The sequence below is a fragment of the Salvelinus alpinus genome, chromosome 15, assembly GCF_045679555.1.
Source record: "Salvelinus alpinus chromosome 15, SLU_Salpinus.1, whole genome shotgun sequence".
NCBI classification, from domain to species: Eukaryota; Metazoa; Chordata; class Actinopteri; order Salmoniformes; family Salmonidae; genus Salvelinus; species Salvelinus alpinus.
Window position 1 is genome coordinate 29,333,214 of NC_092100.1, and position 12,591 is coordinate 29,345,804.

Genomic DNA, 12,591 nt, shown 5'->3' on the forward strand with positions numbered 1-12,591 from the left:
CTGGTCAGTCCTTGGATGCCAAAGGAAGCCAGGCTTCCACAAATATTTTACAAATAAAACATTATCTTTCGTCTCTCTCTGTGTTTTCCTAATTAACCATAATTTCGTAAATGGCTGACTCACCGGAGAACTCATCAGAGCGAGGGAAACAGCACCCCTCTGTCTCAGTATGTATAGACCATGTATCTGATGCTGTCAGGATCAAAAGAGTATGACATGTTGCCGCTGTAGCATTTGATTGATTGATGCCGCTCCTTTCTTTTTCCAAACTCAGTTAAGCCAAAACCACGCCCCGTTATTCAGAGAGGCGTTCTACAATGCTTTGAGTACTCTCCAAGTCTCCAAGTTCGGAAGTGAATATCACATAGCGCAAAATTTCAGTCACTGATTAATAACATTTGCCCCTGTATTTCAAGATTGAAAAATAATATAACATAATGTCGTGGACAAAGCTAGCCATTAACGTCCCTTAACGCTCAAAGACAGATTCAATGGCTGTAGCATAGCGTATTCAACTGAATGATTAGCTAATGAATATTAAGCATATGTTTTTACCTGATAATAGACTACTAACGATAATATAACAACTTCAAATACAGAGCTAGTAACGTTAAGTAGCCTAGGTAAACTTAGCTGACCTTCAATTGAGGGAATTCAGCAGAGTTCTGGGACATTTTTACAACTCATTGAAACTGAAAATAAATACAAGAGCAAATGTTACCAAACATGATAATAATAGGCCTGCATTACGGTAGGAAGCTAATTGTTAAATTAGCGGTAGCAGAGAGAACAGTTTATGACTAGGGTGGCTGGAGTCTTTTACAATTTTTAGGGCCTTCCTCTGACACCGCCTGATATAGAGGTCCAGGATGGCAGGTAACTTGGCCCCGGTAATGTACTGGGCCTCTGTAGTGCCTACTACCCTCTGTAGTACCTTGCAGTCGGAGGCCGAGCAGTTGCCATACCAGACAGTGATGCAACCCGTCAGGATGCTCTCAATGGTGCAGCTGTAAAACCTTTTGAGGATCTGAGGACCCATGCCAAATCTTCTCAGTTTCCTCAGGGGGAGTAGGTTATGTCATGCCCTCTTCACTACTGTCTTGGTGTGCTTGGACCATGTTAGTTTGTTGGTGATGTGGATGCCAAGGAACTCGAAGCTCTCAACCTGCTCCACTACAGCCCCGTCGATGAGAATGGGGTCGTGCTCGGTCCTCCTTTTCCTGTAGTCCACAATCATCTCCTTTGTCTTGATCACGTTGAGGGAGAGGTTGTTGTCCTTGCGCCACACGGTCAGGTCTCTGACCTCCTCCCTATAGGCTCTCTCATCGTTGTCAGTGATCAGGCCTACCACTGTTGTGTCATCAGCTAACTTAATGATGGTGTTGGAGTCGTGCCTGGCCATGCAGTCATGAGTGAAAAGGGAGTACAGGAGGGGACTGAGCACGCACCCCTGAGGAGCCCCCGTGTTGAGGATCAGTGTGGTGGATGTGTTGTTACCTACCCTTACCACCTGGGGGCGGCCCGTCAGGAAGTCCAGGATCCAGTTGCAGAGGGAGGTGTTTAGTCCTAGGGTCCTTAGCTTAGTGGTGAGCTTTGAGGGCACTATGGTGTTGAACGCTGAGCTGCATTCTCACATAGGTGTTCCTTTTGTCCAGGTGTGAAAGGGCAGTGTGGAGTGCAATTGAGATTGCATCATCTGTGGATCTGTTGGTGCGGTATGCAAATTGGAGTGGGTCTAGGGTTTCTGGGATAAGGGTGTTCATGTGAGCCATGACCAGCCTTTCAAAGCATTTCATGGCAACAGACGTGAGTGCTAGGGGTCGGTAGTCATTTAGGCAGGGTACCTTAGTGTTCTTGGGCACAGGGACTATGGTGGTCTGCTTGAAACATATTGGTATTACAGACTCAGACAGAGAGAGGTTGAAAATGTCAGTGAAGACACTTGCCAGTTGGTCAGCCCATGCTCGGAGTACACGTCCTGGTAATCCGTCTGGGCCTGCGGCCTTGTGAATGTTGACCTGTTTAAAGATCTTACTCACATCGGAACAGCTGATGCTCTCATGCATGTTTCAGTGTTACTTGCCTCGAAGCAAGCATAGAAGTAATTTAGCTCATCTGGTAGGCTCGTGTCACTGGGCAGCTCTCGGCCGTGCTTCCCTTTGTAGTCTGTAATAGTTTGCAAGCCCTGCCACATCCGACAAGCGTCGGGGCCAGTGTAGTACGATTCGAACTTAGTTCTGTGTTGACGCTTTTCCTGTTTGATGGTTCGTCGGAGGGCATAGCGGGATTTCTTATAAGCTTCCGGGTTAGAGTCCCGCTCCTTGAAAGCGGCTGCTCTACCTTTTAGCTCAGTGCGAATGTTGCCTGTAATCCATGGCTTCTGGTTGGGGTATGTACAGTACGTACAGTCACCATGGGGACAACGTCCTCGATGCACTTATTGATGAAGCCAGTGACTGATGTGGTGTACTCCTCAATGCCATCGGAAGAATCCCGGAACATATTCCAGTCTATGCTAGCAAACAGTCCTGTAGCTTAGCACCTGCTTCATCTGACCACTTTTTTATAGACCGAGTCACTGGTGCTTCCTGATTTACATTTTGCTTGTAAGCAGGAATCAGGAGGATAGAATTATGGTCAGATTTGCCAAATGTGTGTGTAGTAAATGTGGTCTAGAATTTCTTTCCCTCTGGTTGTACATTTAACATGCTGATAGAAATGAGGTAAAACTGATTTAAGTTTCCCTGCATTAAAGTCCCCGGCCACTAGGAGCGCCGCCTCTGGATGAGCTTTTTCCTGTTTGCTTAGGGTGGTATACAGCTCATTGAGTGTGGTTTTAGTGCTAGCATCAGTCTGTGATGGTATGTAGACAGCTACGAAAAATACAGATAAACTCTGTAGATAGTGTGGTTTACAGCTTATCATGAGATACTCTACCTCAGGCGAGCAAAACCTTGAGACTTCCTTAGATTTCGTGCACCAGCTTTTGTGTACATACAGTGGGGAGAACAAGTATTTGATACACTGCCGATTTTGCTGGTTTTCCTACTTACAAAGCATGTAGAGGTCTGTAATTTTTATCATAGGTTATCATAGGTGTGAGAGACGGAATCTAAAACAAAAATCCAGAAAATCACATTGTATGATTTTTAAATAATTAATTTGCATTTTATTGCATGACATAAGTATTTGATCACCTACCAACCAGTAAGAATTCCGGCTCTCACAGACCTGTTAGTTTTTCTTTAAGAAGCCCTCCTGTTCTCCACTCATTACCTGTATTAACTGCACCTGTTTGAACTCGTTACCTGTATAAAAGACACCTGTCCACACACAATCAAACAGATTCCAACCTCTCCACAATGGCCAAGACCAGAGAGCTGTGTAAGGACATCAGGGATAAAATTGTAGACCTGCACAAGGCTGGGATGGGCTACGGGACAATAGGCAAGCAGCTTGGTGAGAAGGAAACAACTGTTGGCGCAATTATTAGAAAATGGAAGAAGTTCAAGATGACGGTCAATCACCCTCGGTCTGGGGCTCCATGCAAGATTTCACCTCGTGGGGCATCAATGATCATGAGGAAGGTGAGGGATCAGCCCAGAACTACACGGCAGGACCTGGTCAATGACCTGAAGAGAGCTGGGACCACAGTCTCAAAGAAAACCATTAGTAACACACTACGCCGTCATGGATTAAAATCCTGCAGCGCACGCAAGGTCCCCCTGCTTAAGCCAGTGCATGTCCAGGCCTGTCTGAAGTTTGCCAATGACCATCTGGATGATCCAGAGGAGGAATGGGAGAAGGTCATGTGGTCTGATGAGACAAAAATAGAGCTTTTTGGTCTAACTCCACTCGCCGTGTTTGGAGGAAGAAGAAGTATGAGTACAACCCCAAGAACACCATCCCAACCGTGAAGCATGGAGGTGGAAACATCATTCTTTGGGGATGCTTTTCTGCAAAGGGGACAGGACGACTGCACCGTATTGAGGGGAGGATGGATGGGGCCATGTATCGCGAGATCTTGGCCAACAACCTCCTTCCCTCAGTAAGAGCATTGAAGATGGGTCGTGGCTGGGTCTTCCAGCATGACAACGACACGAAGCACACAGCCATGGCAACTAAGGAGTGGCTCCGTAAGAAGCATCTCAAGGTCCTGGAGTGGCCTAGCCAGTCTCCAGACCTGAACCCAATAGAAAATCTTTGGAGGGAGCTGAAAGTCCGTATTGCCCAGCGACAGCCCCGAAACCTGAAGGATCTGGAGAAGATCTGTAGGGAGGAGTGAGCCACAATCCCTGCTGCAGTGTGTGCAAACCTAGTCAAGAACTACAGGAAACGTATGATCTCTGTAATTGCAAACAAAGGTTTCTGTACCAAATATTAAGTTCTGCTTTTCTGATGTATCAAATACTTATGTCATGCAATAAAATGCAAATTCATTACTTAAAAATCATACAATGTGATTTTCTGGATTTTTGTTTTAGATTCCGTCTCTCATAGTTGAAGTGTACCTATGATAAAAATTACAGACCTCTACATGCTTTGTAAGTAGGAAAACCTGCAAAATCGGCAGTGTATCAAATACTTGTTCTCCCCACTGTATATGCATAGGCACCCACCCCATGTCTTACCAGAGGCTGCTGTTCTATCCTGCCGATAGAGTGTATAACCCGCCGGCTGTATGTTCTTAATGTCGTTGTTCAGCCACGACTCGTGAAACATTAGATATTACAGTTTTTAATGTCCCGTTGGTAGGATATACGTGCTTTTAGTTCGTCCCATTTATTTTCCAGCGACTGAACGTTAGCTAGCAGGATGGAAGGCAAAGGCAGATTAGCCACTCGTTGCCTGATCCTCAGAACACACCCTGATCTTTTTCCGCAAAGTCTCTGTTTCATTCTCCAGCGGGGATCTGGGCCTGGTCGAGTGTCTGTAGTATATCACTCCCGTCCGACACATTGATGAAAAACTTTGTTTAATCTGAGGTGAGTAATCGCAGTTCTGATGTCCAGAAGCTCTTTGCGGTCATAAAAGACGGTAGCAGCAACATTATGTACAAAACAAGTTACGAACAACGCAACAAAAAAAAAATAGCATTTTTGGTTAAGAGCCGATCGTGTGTCAGCCTGCTAACTAGCAATTAGCATTAGCGGCTAGCGAGATTTATTTTTGCAACAACTTGCTAAGAAAAGAAAAACTAGCTGTTTGCAGACAGTAAGATACACAAACTAATAGTGTAATAATATAACGCTTGTGGATTTATATTAAGAAGCAAAGTGGAAAGCAGCATCATTGGCACCAACATCTTGATGCATCTGACCATGTAGACAGAGTGAATGGCAACTTGTCGGCAAGTGCCCGTGACTCGTGGCTCGTGGTCTTTCCAACAGATAAGATCTAAACCAGGCAAGAACTTTTCTGTGTAGACCAATTTGGGTTTCCTATCTATCCAAAAGAATGTGGTGATCTGTAACGATGTGTGCTGAGAGTCAGTGAGTGAGTGTTTTAATAAAAAAACGCATCATAAGACAAAACAAGAAACACGAACAACGCATAGACTTAAAACTGGAACAGAAACAATAACGCCTGGGGAAGGAACCAAAGGGAGTGACATATATAGGGAAGGTAATTAGGGAGGTGATGGAGTCCAGGTGAGTCGGATGATGCGCAGGTGCGCGTAACGATGGCGACAGGTGTGCGCCATAACGAGCAGCGTGGTGACCTAGAGGCCAGAGAGGGAACACACGTGACAGTACCCCCTCCCCGACGCACGGCTCCTACCGCAGGACGCCAACCAAAAAGACGATCCCGGGGATCAGGAGCGGACCGGTCACCTCTGCAGAGGCGCAGGAAACCTGTCAATCCGGCTGAGATGCAGGAGCATGGCAACCTAGAGCGCTGGAGAGAGAGCATACCTGACAGTACCCCCTCCCTGGCGCGTTCGGCTCCAGCCGCAGGACGCCAACCCAAGGGACGATCCCGGGGATCCGGAGCGGCCCAGTCACCTCTGCTGATGCGCTGGAACCTGACAGACCGGCTGAGGCAGGGGAGCCTGGCGATCCGGCTGAGGCACGAGAGCCTAACGAGCCAGTGGAGGCAGGGGAGCCTGTAGTGGCGCCTGGACCAGACGTCATTCCACCTGACACAAAAAAATCAAGAAAAACACTCCGACGCTTCCCGTAGGTGAGGCGTTATTCTGTAACGATGGGCGCTGAGAGTTGGGAAGCAAGTTCAGGGAGTGAGTGTTTTAATATATAAATGCAACATAAAACGAAACAAGAAACACGAACAACGCATAGACTTAGCACTGGAACAGAAACAATAACGCCTGAGGAAGGAATAAAGGGAGTGACATATATAGGAAAAGTAATCAGGGAGGTGATGGAGTCCAGGTGAGTCTGATGACGCGCAGGTGCACGTAATGATGGTGACAGGTGTGCGCCATAACGAGCAGCCTGGTGACCTAGAGGCCGGAGAGGGAGCACACTTGACATGATCGTTGGTATCAAAAGCAGCACTAAGGTCTAGGAGCACGAGGACAGATGCATAGCTTTGGTCTGACGCCATTAAAAGGTAATTTACCACCTTCACGGGTGCAGTCTCAGTGCTATGATGGGGTCTAAAACCAGACTGAAGCATTTTGTATACATTGTTTGTCTTCAGGTAGGCAGTGAGTTGCTTTTTCTAAAATGTTTGAGAGGAATGGGAGATTCGATATAGGCCGATAGTGTTTTGTATTTTCTGGGTCAAGGTTTGGCTTTACCAAGAGAGGCTTTATTACTGCCACTTTTAGTGACTTTGGTACACATCCGGTGGATAAGGAGGATTTATTATGTTCAACATAGGAGGGCCAAGCACAGGAAGCAGCTCTCCAGTATTTTAGTTGGAATAGGGTCCAGTATGCAGCTTGAAGGTTTATAGGTCATGGCTATTTTCATCAATGGGTCAAGAGATATAGTATTAAAGAACTTGAGTGTCTCCCTTGATCCTAGGTCCTGGAAGTGTTGTGCAGACTCAGGACAACTGAGCTTTGGAAAAATACACAGATTTAAAGAGGAGTCTGTAATTTGCTTTCTAATGATCATGATCTTTTCGTCAAAGAAGTTCATGAATTTATCACTGCTGAAATGAAAGACATCTTCTCTTGGGAAATGCTGCTTTTTAGTTAGCTTTGCGACAGCATCAAAAATACATTTTGGATTGTTCTTATTCTCCTCAATTAAGTTTGAAAAATAGGATGATCGAGCCGCAGTGAGAGCTCTTCGATACTGCGCGGTATTTTCTGTATACCAGAGAGCTAGTTTCTTATAACAAAAGTTTTTTGTTTTTAGGGGTGCGAATGCATCTAGGGTATTACGCAAGGTTAAATTTAGTTCCTAAGTTAGGTTGTTAACCGATTTTGTCCTCTGACGTCCTTGGGTAGGTGGAGGGAGTCTGGAAGGGTATCTAGGAATCGTTGGGTTGTCTGAGAATTTATGATCCTTAGTTGGGGTCTGAGCAGATTATTTGTTGCAATTGTAAACGTAATAAAATGGTGGTCCGATAGTCCAGGACTATGAGGAAATTAAGATCCATAATATTTATTCCACGGGACAAAACTAGGTCCAGAGTATGACTGTGGCAGTGAGTAGGTCCGGAGACATGTTGGACAAAACCCACTGAGTCGATGATGGCCCCGAAAGCCTTTTGGAGTGGCTCTGTAGACTTTTCCATGTGAATGGGTTTGTGGACTTTTCCATGTGAATATTAAAGTCACCAAAAATGTGAATATTATCTGCCATGACTACAAGGTCCGATAGGAATTCAGGGAACTCAGTGAGGAACGCTGTATATGGCCCAGGAGGCCTGTCAACAGTACAGTGGCTTGCGAAAGTATTCACCCCCTTGGCATTTTCCTATTTTGTTTCCTTAAAATAGATTTGTTGGGGGGGTTGTATCATTTGATTTAAACAACATACCTACCACTTTGAAGATGCAAAATATTTTTGTGTGAAACAAACAAGACATAAGACAAAAAAACAGAACTTGAGCGTGCATAACTATTCACCCCCCCCAAAGTCAATACTTTGTAGAGCCACATTTTGCAGCAATTACAGCTGCAAGTCTCTTGGGGGTATGTCTCTATAAGCTTGGCACATCTAGCCACTGGTATTTTTGCACATTCTTCAAGGCAAAACTGCTCCAGCTCCTTCAAGTTGGATGGGTTCCGCTGGTGTACAGCAATCTTTAAGTCATACCACAGATTCTCAATTGGATTGAGGTCTGGGCTTTGACTAGGCCATTCCAAGACATTTAAATGTTTCCCGTTAAACCACTCGAGTGTTGCTTTAGCAGTATGCTTAGGGTCATTGTGCTGCTGGAAGGTGAACCTCCGTCACAGTCTCATATCTCTGGAAGACTGAAACAGGTTACCCTCAAGAATTTCCCTGTATTTAGCGGCATCTATCATAACTTCAATTCTGACCAGTTTCCCAATCCCTGCCAATGAAAAACATCCCCACAGCATGATGCTGCCACCCACATGTTTCACTGTGGGAATGGTGTTCTCGGGGTGATGAGAGGTGTTGGGTTTGCGCCAAACATAGTGTTTTCCTTGATGGGCAAAAAGCTCCATTTTAGTCTCATCTGACCACATCTTCCATATGTTTGGGGAGTCTCCCACATGCCGTTTGCTTATATTTTTTTTTAAGCAATGGCTTTTTTCTGGACACTCTTCCGTAAAGCCCAGCTCTGTGGAGTGTATGGCTTAAAGTGGTCCTATGGACAGATACTCCAATCTCCGCTGTGGAGCTTTGCAGCTCATTCAGGGTTATCTTTGGTGTTTTTGCTGCCTCTGATTAATGCCCTCCTTGCCTGGTCCGTGAGTTTTGGTGTGCGGCCCTCTCTTGGCAGGTTTGTTGTGGTGCCATATTCTTTAAATTTTTTAATAATGGATTTAACCTCTCTTGGGTATGTGGGACGTTAGCGTCCCACCTCTTCAACAGCCAGTGAAACTGCTGGGCGCCAAATTCAAATACAGAAATACTCATTATAAAAATTCTGAAAACAAAACATATTTTACATAGGTTTAAAGATGAACGTCTTGTGAATCCAACCACGGTGTCAGATTTTAAAAATGCTTTACGGCGAAAGCATACCTTACGATTATTTGAGAACATAGCCCACTAGACAATTCATTACAAACAGTAACCAGCCAAGTAGAACAGAGTCAGAGTCAGAAATAGAGATAAAATGAATCACTTACCTTTGATGATCTTCATATGGTTGACTCGGCAGACATTCATTTACTCAATAAATGTTTATTTTGTTCGATAAAGTCTCTATATACAAAAACCTCTGTTTTGTTCGCGCGTTTTCTTCAGTAATCCACAGGCTCAAACGCAGTCAAAACAGGACAAAAAAATCCAAATTGTATCCGTAAAGTTCATAGAAACATGTCAAACGATGTTTATATTCAATCCTCAGGTTGTTTTTAGCCTAAATAATCGATAATATTTCAACCGGACAATAACGTCGTCAATTTAAAAGGTAAACAAGAATTGCTCTCTCTCTGTCGAGCGCATGAAAAAGCTCTGCGACACTTTAGCGTCCAGTCATTCCGAATGCTCTTATTCCCTCATTTTTCAGAATACAAGCCTGAAACTATTTCTAAAGACTGTTGACATCTAGTGGAAGGCATAGAAACTGCAGTTTGAGTCCTAAGTCAATGGATACTGTTATGGCATTGAATAGGAAACTACAAAACCAACACAAAAAAACTACTTCCTGAATGGATTTTTCTCAGGTTTTCGCCTGCCAAATCAGTTTTGTTACACTCACAGACACTATTCTAACAGTTTTGGAAACTTTAGAGTGTTTTCTATCCAAATCTACCAGTTATATGCATATCATATCTTCTGGGCCCGAGAAGCAGGCAGTTTAAATTGGGCATGCATTTCATCCAAAATTCCAAATGCTGCCCCCTACCCTAGTGAAGTTTTAATGGTGCTCCTTGGGATGTTCAAAGTTTCTGATATTTTTTTATAACGCAACCCTGATCTGTACTTCTCCACAACTTTGTCCCTGACCTGTTCGGAGAGCTCCTTGGTTTTCATGATGCCGCTTGCTTGGTGGTGCCCCTTGCTTAGTGTTGTTGCAGACTCTGGGGGCCTTTCAGAACAGGTGTAGATACACTGAGATCATGTGACAGATCATGTGACGCTTAGATTGTACACAGGTGGAATTTATTTAACTAATTATGTGACTTCTGAAGCTAGTTGGTTGCACCAGATCTTATTTAGGGGCTTCATAGCAAAGGTGGTCCCTTTTGGTCCAAGCGGGCTGTCATGTGCCTTTTTACTGAGGAGTGGCTTCCGTCTGACCACTCTACTATAAAAGCCTGATTGGGGGAGTGCTGCAGAGATGGTTGTCCTTCTGGAAGGTTCTCCCATCTCCACAGAGGAACTCTAGAGCTCTGTCAGAGTGACCTCCCTGACCAAGGCCCTTCACCCCTGATTGCTCAGTTTGGCCAGTCGGCCAGCTCTAGGAAAAGTCTTGGTGGTTCTAAACTTCTTCCATTTAAGAATGATGGAGGCCACTGTGTTCTTGGGGACCTTCAATGCTGTAGAAATGTTTTCATACCCTTCCCCAGATCTGTGCCTTGACCCAATTGTGTCTCGGAGCTCTATGGACAATTCCTTCGACCTCATGGCTTGGTTTTTGCTCTGACATGCACTATCAACTGTGGGACCTTATATAGACAGGTGTGTTCCTTTTCAAATCATGTCCAATCAATTGAATTCACCACAGGTGGACTCCAATTAAGTTGTAGAAACATCTCAAGGATGATCAATGGAAACAGGATGCACCTGAGCTCAATTTCGAGTCTCATAGGTAAGGTATTTCTGTTTTTTATTTTTTTTAAATTCAAAAATTCTAAAAACCTGTTCTTGCTTTGTCATTTTGGGGTATTGGCTGTAGATTGTTGAGGATTTCTTTTTATTTAATCAATTTTAGAATAAGGCTGTAACGTAACAAAATGTAGAAAATGTCAAGGGGTATGTATACTTTCTGAAGGCACTGTATACATATATTTTCATATATTGAGATATGATAATCATACAGTGGACACCTAAGCTGATAGGCCTTTGCATGCAGTGCCCTGATATATTTAGTCTTTAAATCTCTGACAGCTGAACCGTGAGGTTTTAGTGAAGATTTTAGAATATTCACATGAAAATCTTTTGATGGAAACAATTGGATGGAAACCTAGACACCCTTTAAGACTCTGGTAAGTATGCTACTCCAGTATCACTGATTATGCCTGCACATTACGGTTCACCAACAGCCCATGGGGATGGGGATTGTCTCTATCTCTGTAATGTGTCTGTATCTATGTAATTGTATATGTATTTATGGTAAAAAAAAATAGAGACCTCAATGGAAATAAGTCCCCGACTTGCAATCCCGGTCATATATCATATATACAACTTTGTGTATATGCAGTACCAGTTTGTAGAATAATAGTGAAGTTATCAAAACTATGAAATAACACATATGGAATCATGTAGTAACCAAAAAAAGGGTTAAACAAATCCAAATATATTTTAGATTTTAGATTCTTCAAAGTAGCCACCCTTTGCCTTGATGACAGCTTTGCACACTATTGGCATTCTCTCAACCAGCTTCATGAGGTAGCCACCTGGAATGCCTTTCAATAAAAAGGTGTGCGTTGTTAAAAGTTAATTTGTGGAATTTCTTTCCTTCTTAATGCTTTTGAGACAATCAGTTGTGTTGTGACAAGGTAGGGGTGGTATACAGAAGATAGCCCTATTTGGTAAAATACCAAGTCCATATTATGGCAAGAACAGTTCAAATAAGCAAAGAGAAGCGACAGTTAATCATTGCTTTAAGACATGAAAGTCAGTCAATGAGGAACATTTCAAGAACTTTGAAAGTTTCTTCAAGTGCAGTCGCAAAAACCATCAAGCGCTATGATGAAACTGGCTCTCATGAAGACCCCCACAGGAAAAGATGACCCAGAGTTACCTCTGCATCAGAGGATAAGTTCATTAGAGTTACCAGCCTCAGAAATTGCAACCCAAATAAATGCTTCAGAGTTCAAGTAACAGACACATCTCATCATCAACTGTTCAGAAGAGACTGTGTGAATCAGGCCTTCATGGTTGAATTGCTGCAAAGAAACCACTACTACAGGACACCAATGAGAAGAAGAGACTTGCTTGGGCCAAGAAACATGAGCAATGGACATTAGACCGGTGGAAATCTGCCCTTTGGTCTGGTGAGTCCAAATTTAAGATTTTTGGTTCCAACCACCGTGTCTTTGTGAGACGCAGAGTAGGTGAACGGATTATCTCCGCATGTGTGGTTCCCACCGTGAAATATGGAGGAAGAGGTGTGTTGGTGTGGAGGTGCCTTACTGGTGACACTGTCAGTGATTTATTTAGAATTGAAGGCACACTTAACCAGCCCATCTGGTTTGCGCTTTGTGGGACTATCATTTGTTTTTCAACATACCTTCAGGCTGTGTAAGGGCTATTTGACCAAGAAGGAGAGAGATGGAGTGCTGCATCAGATGACCTGGCCTCCACA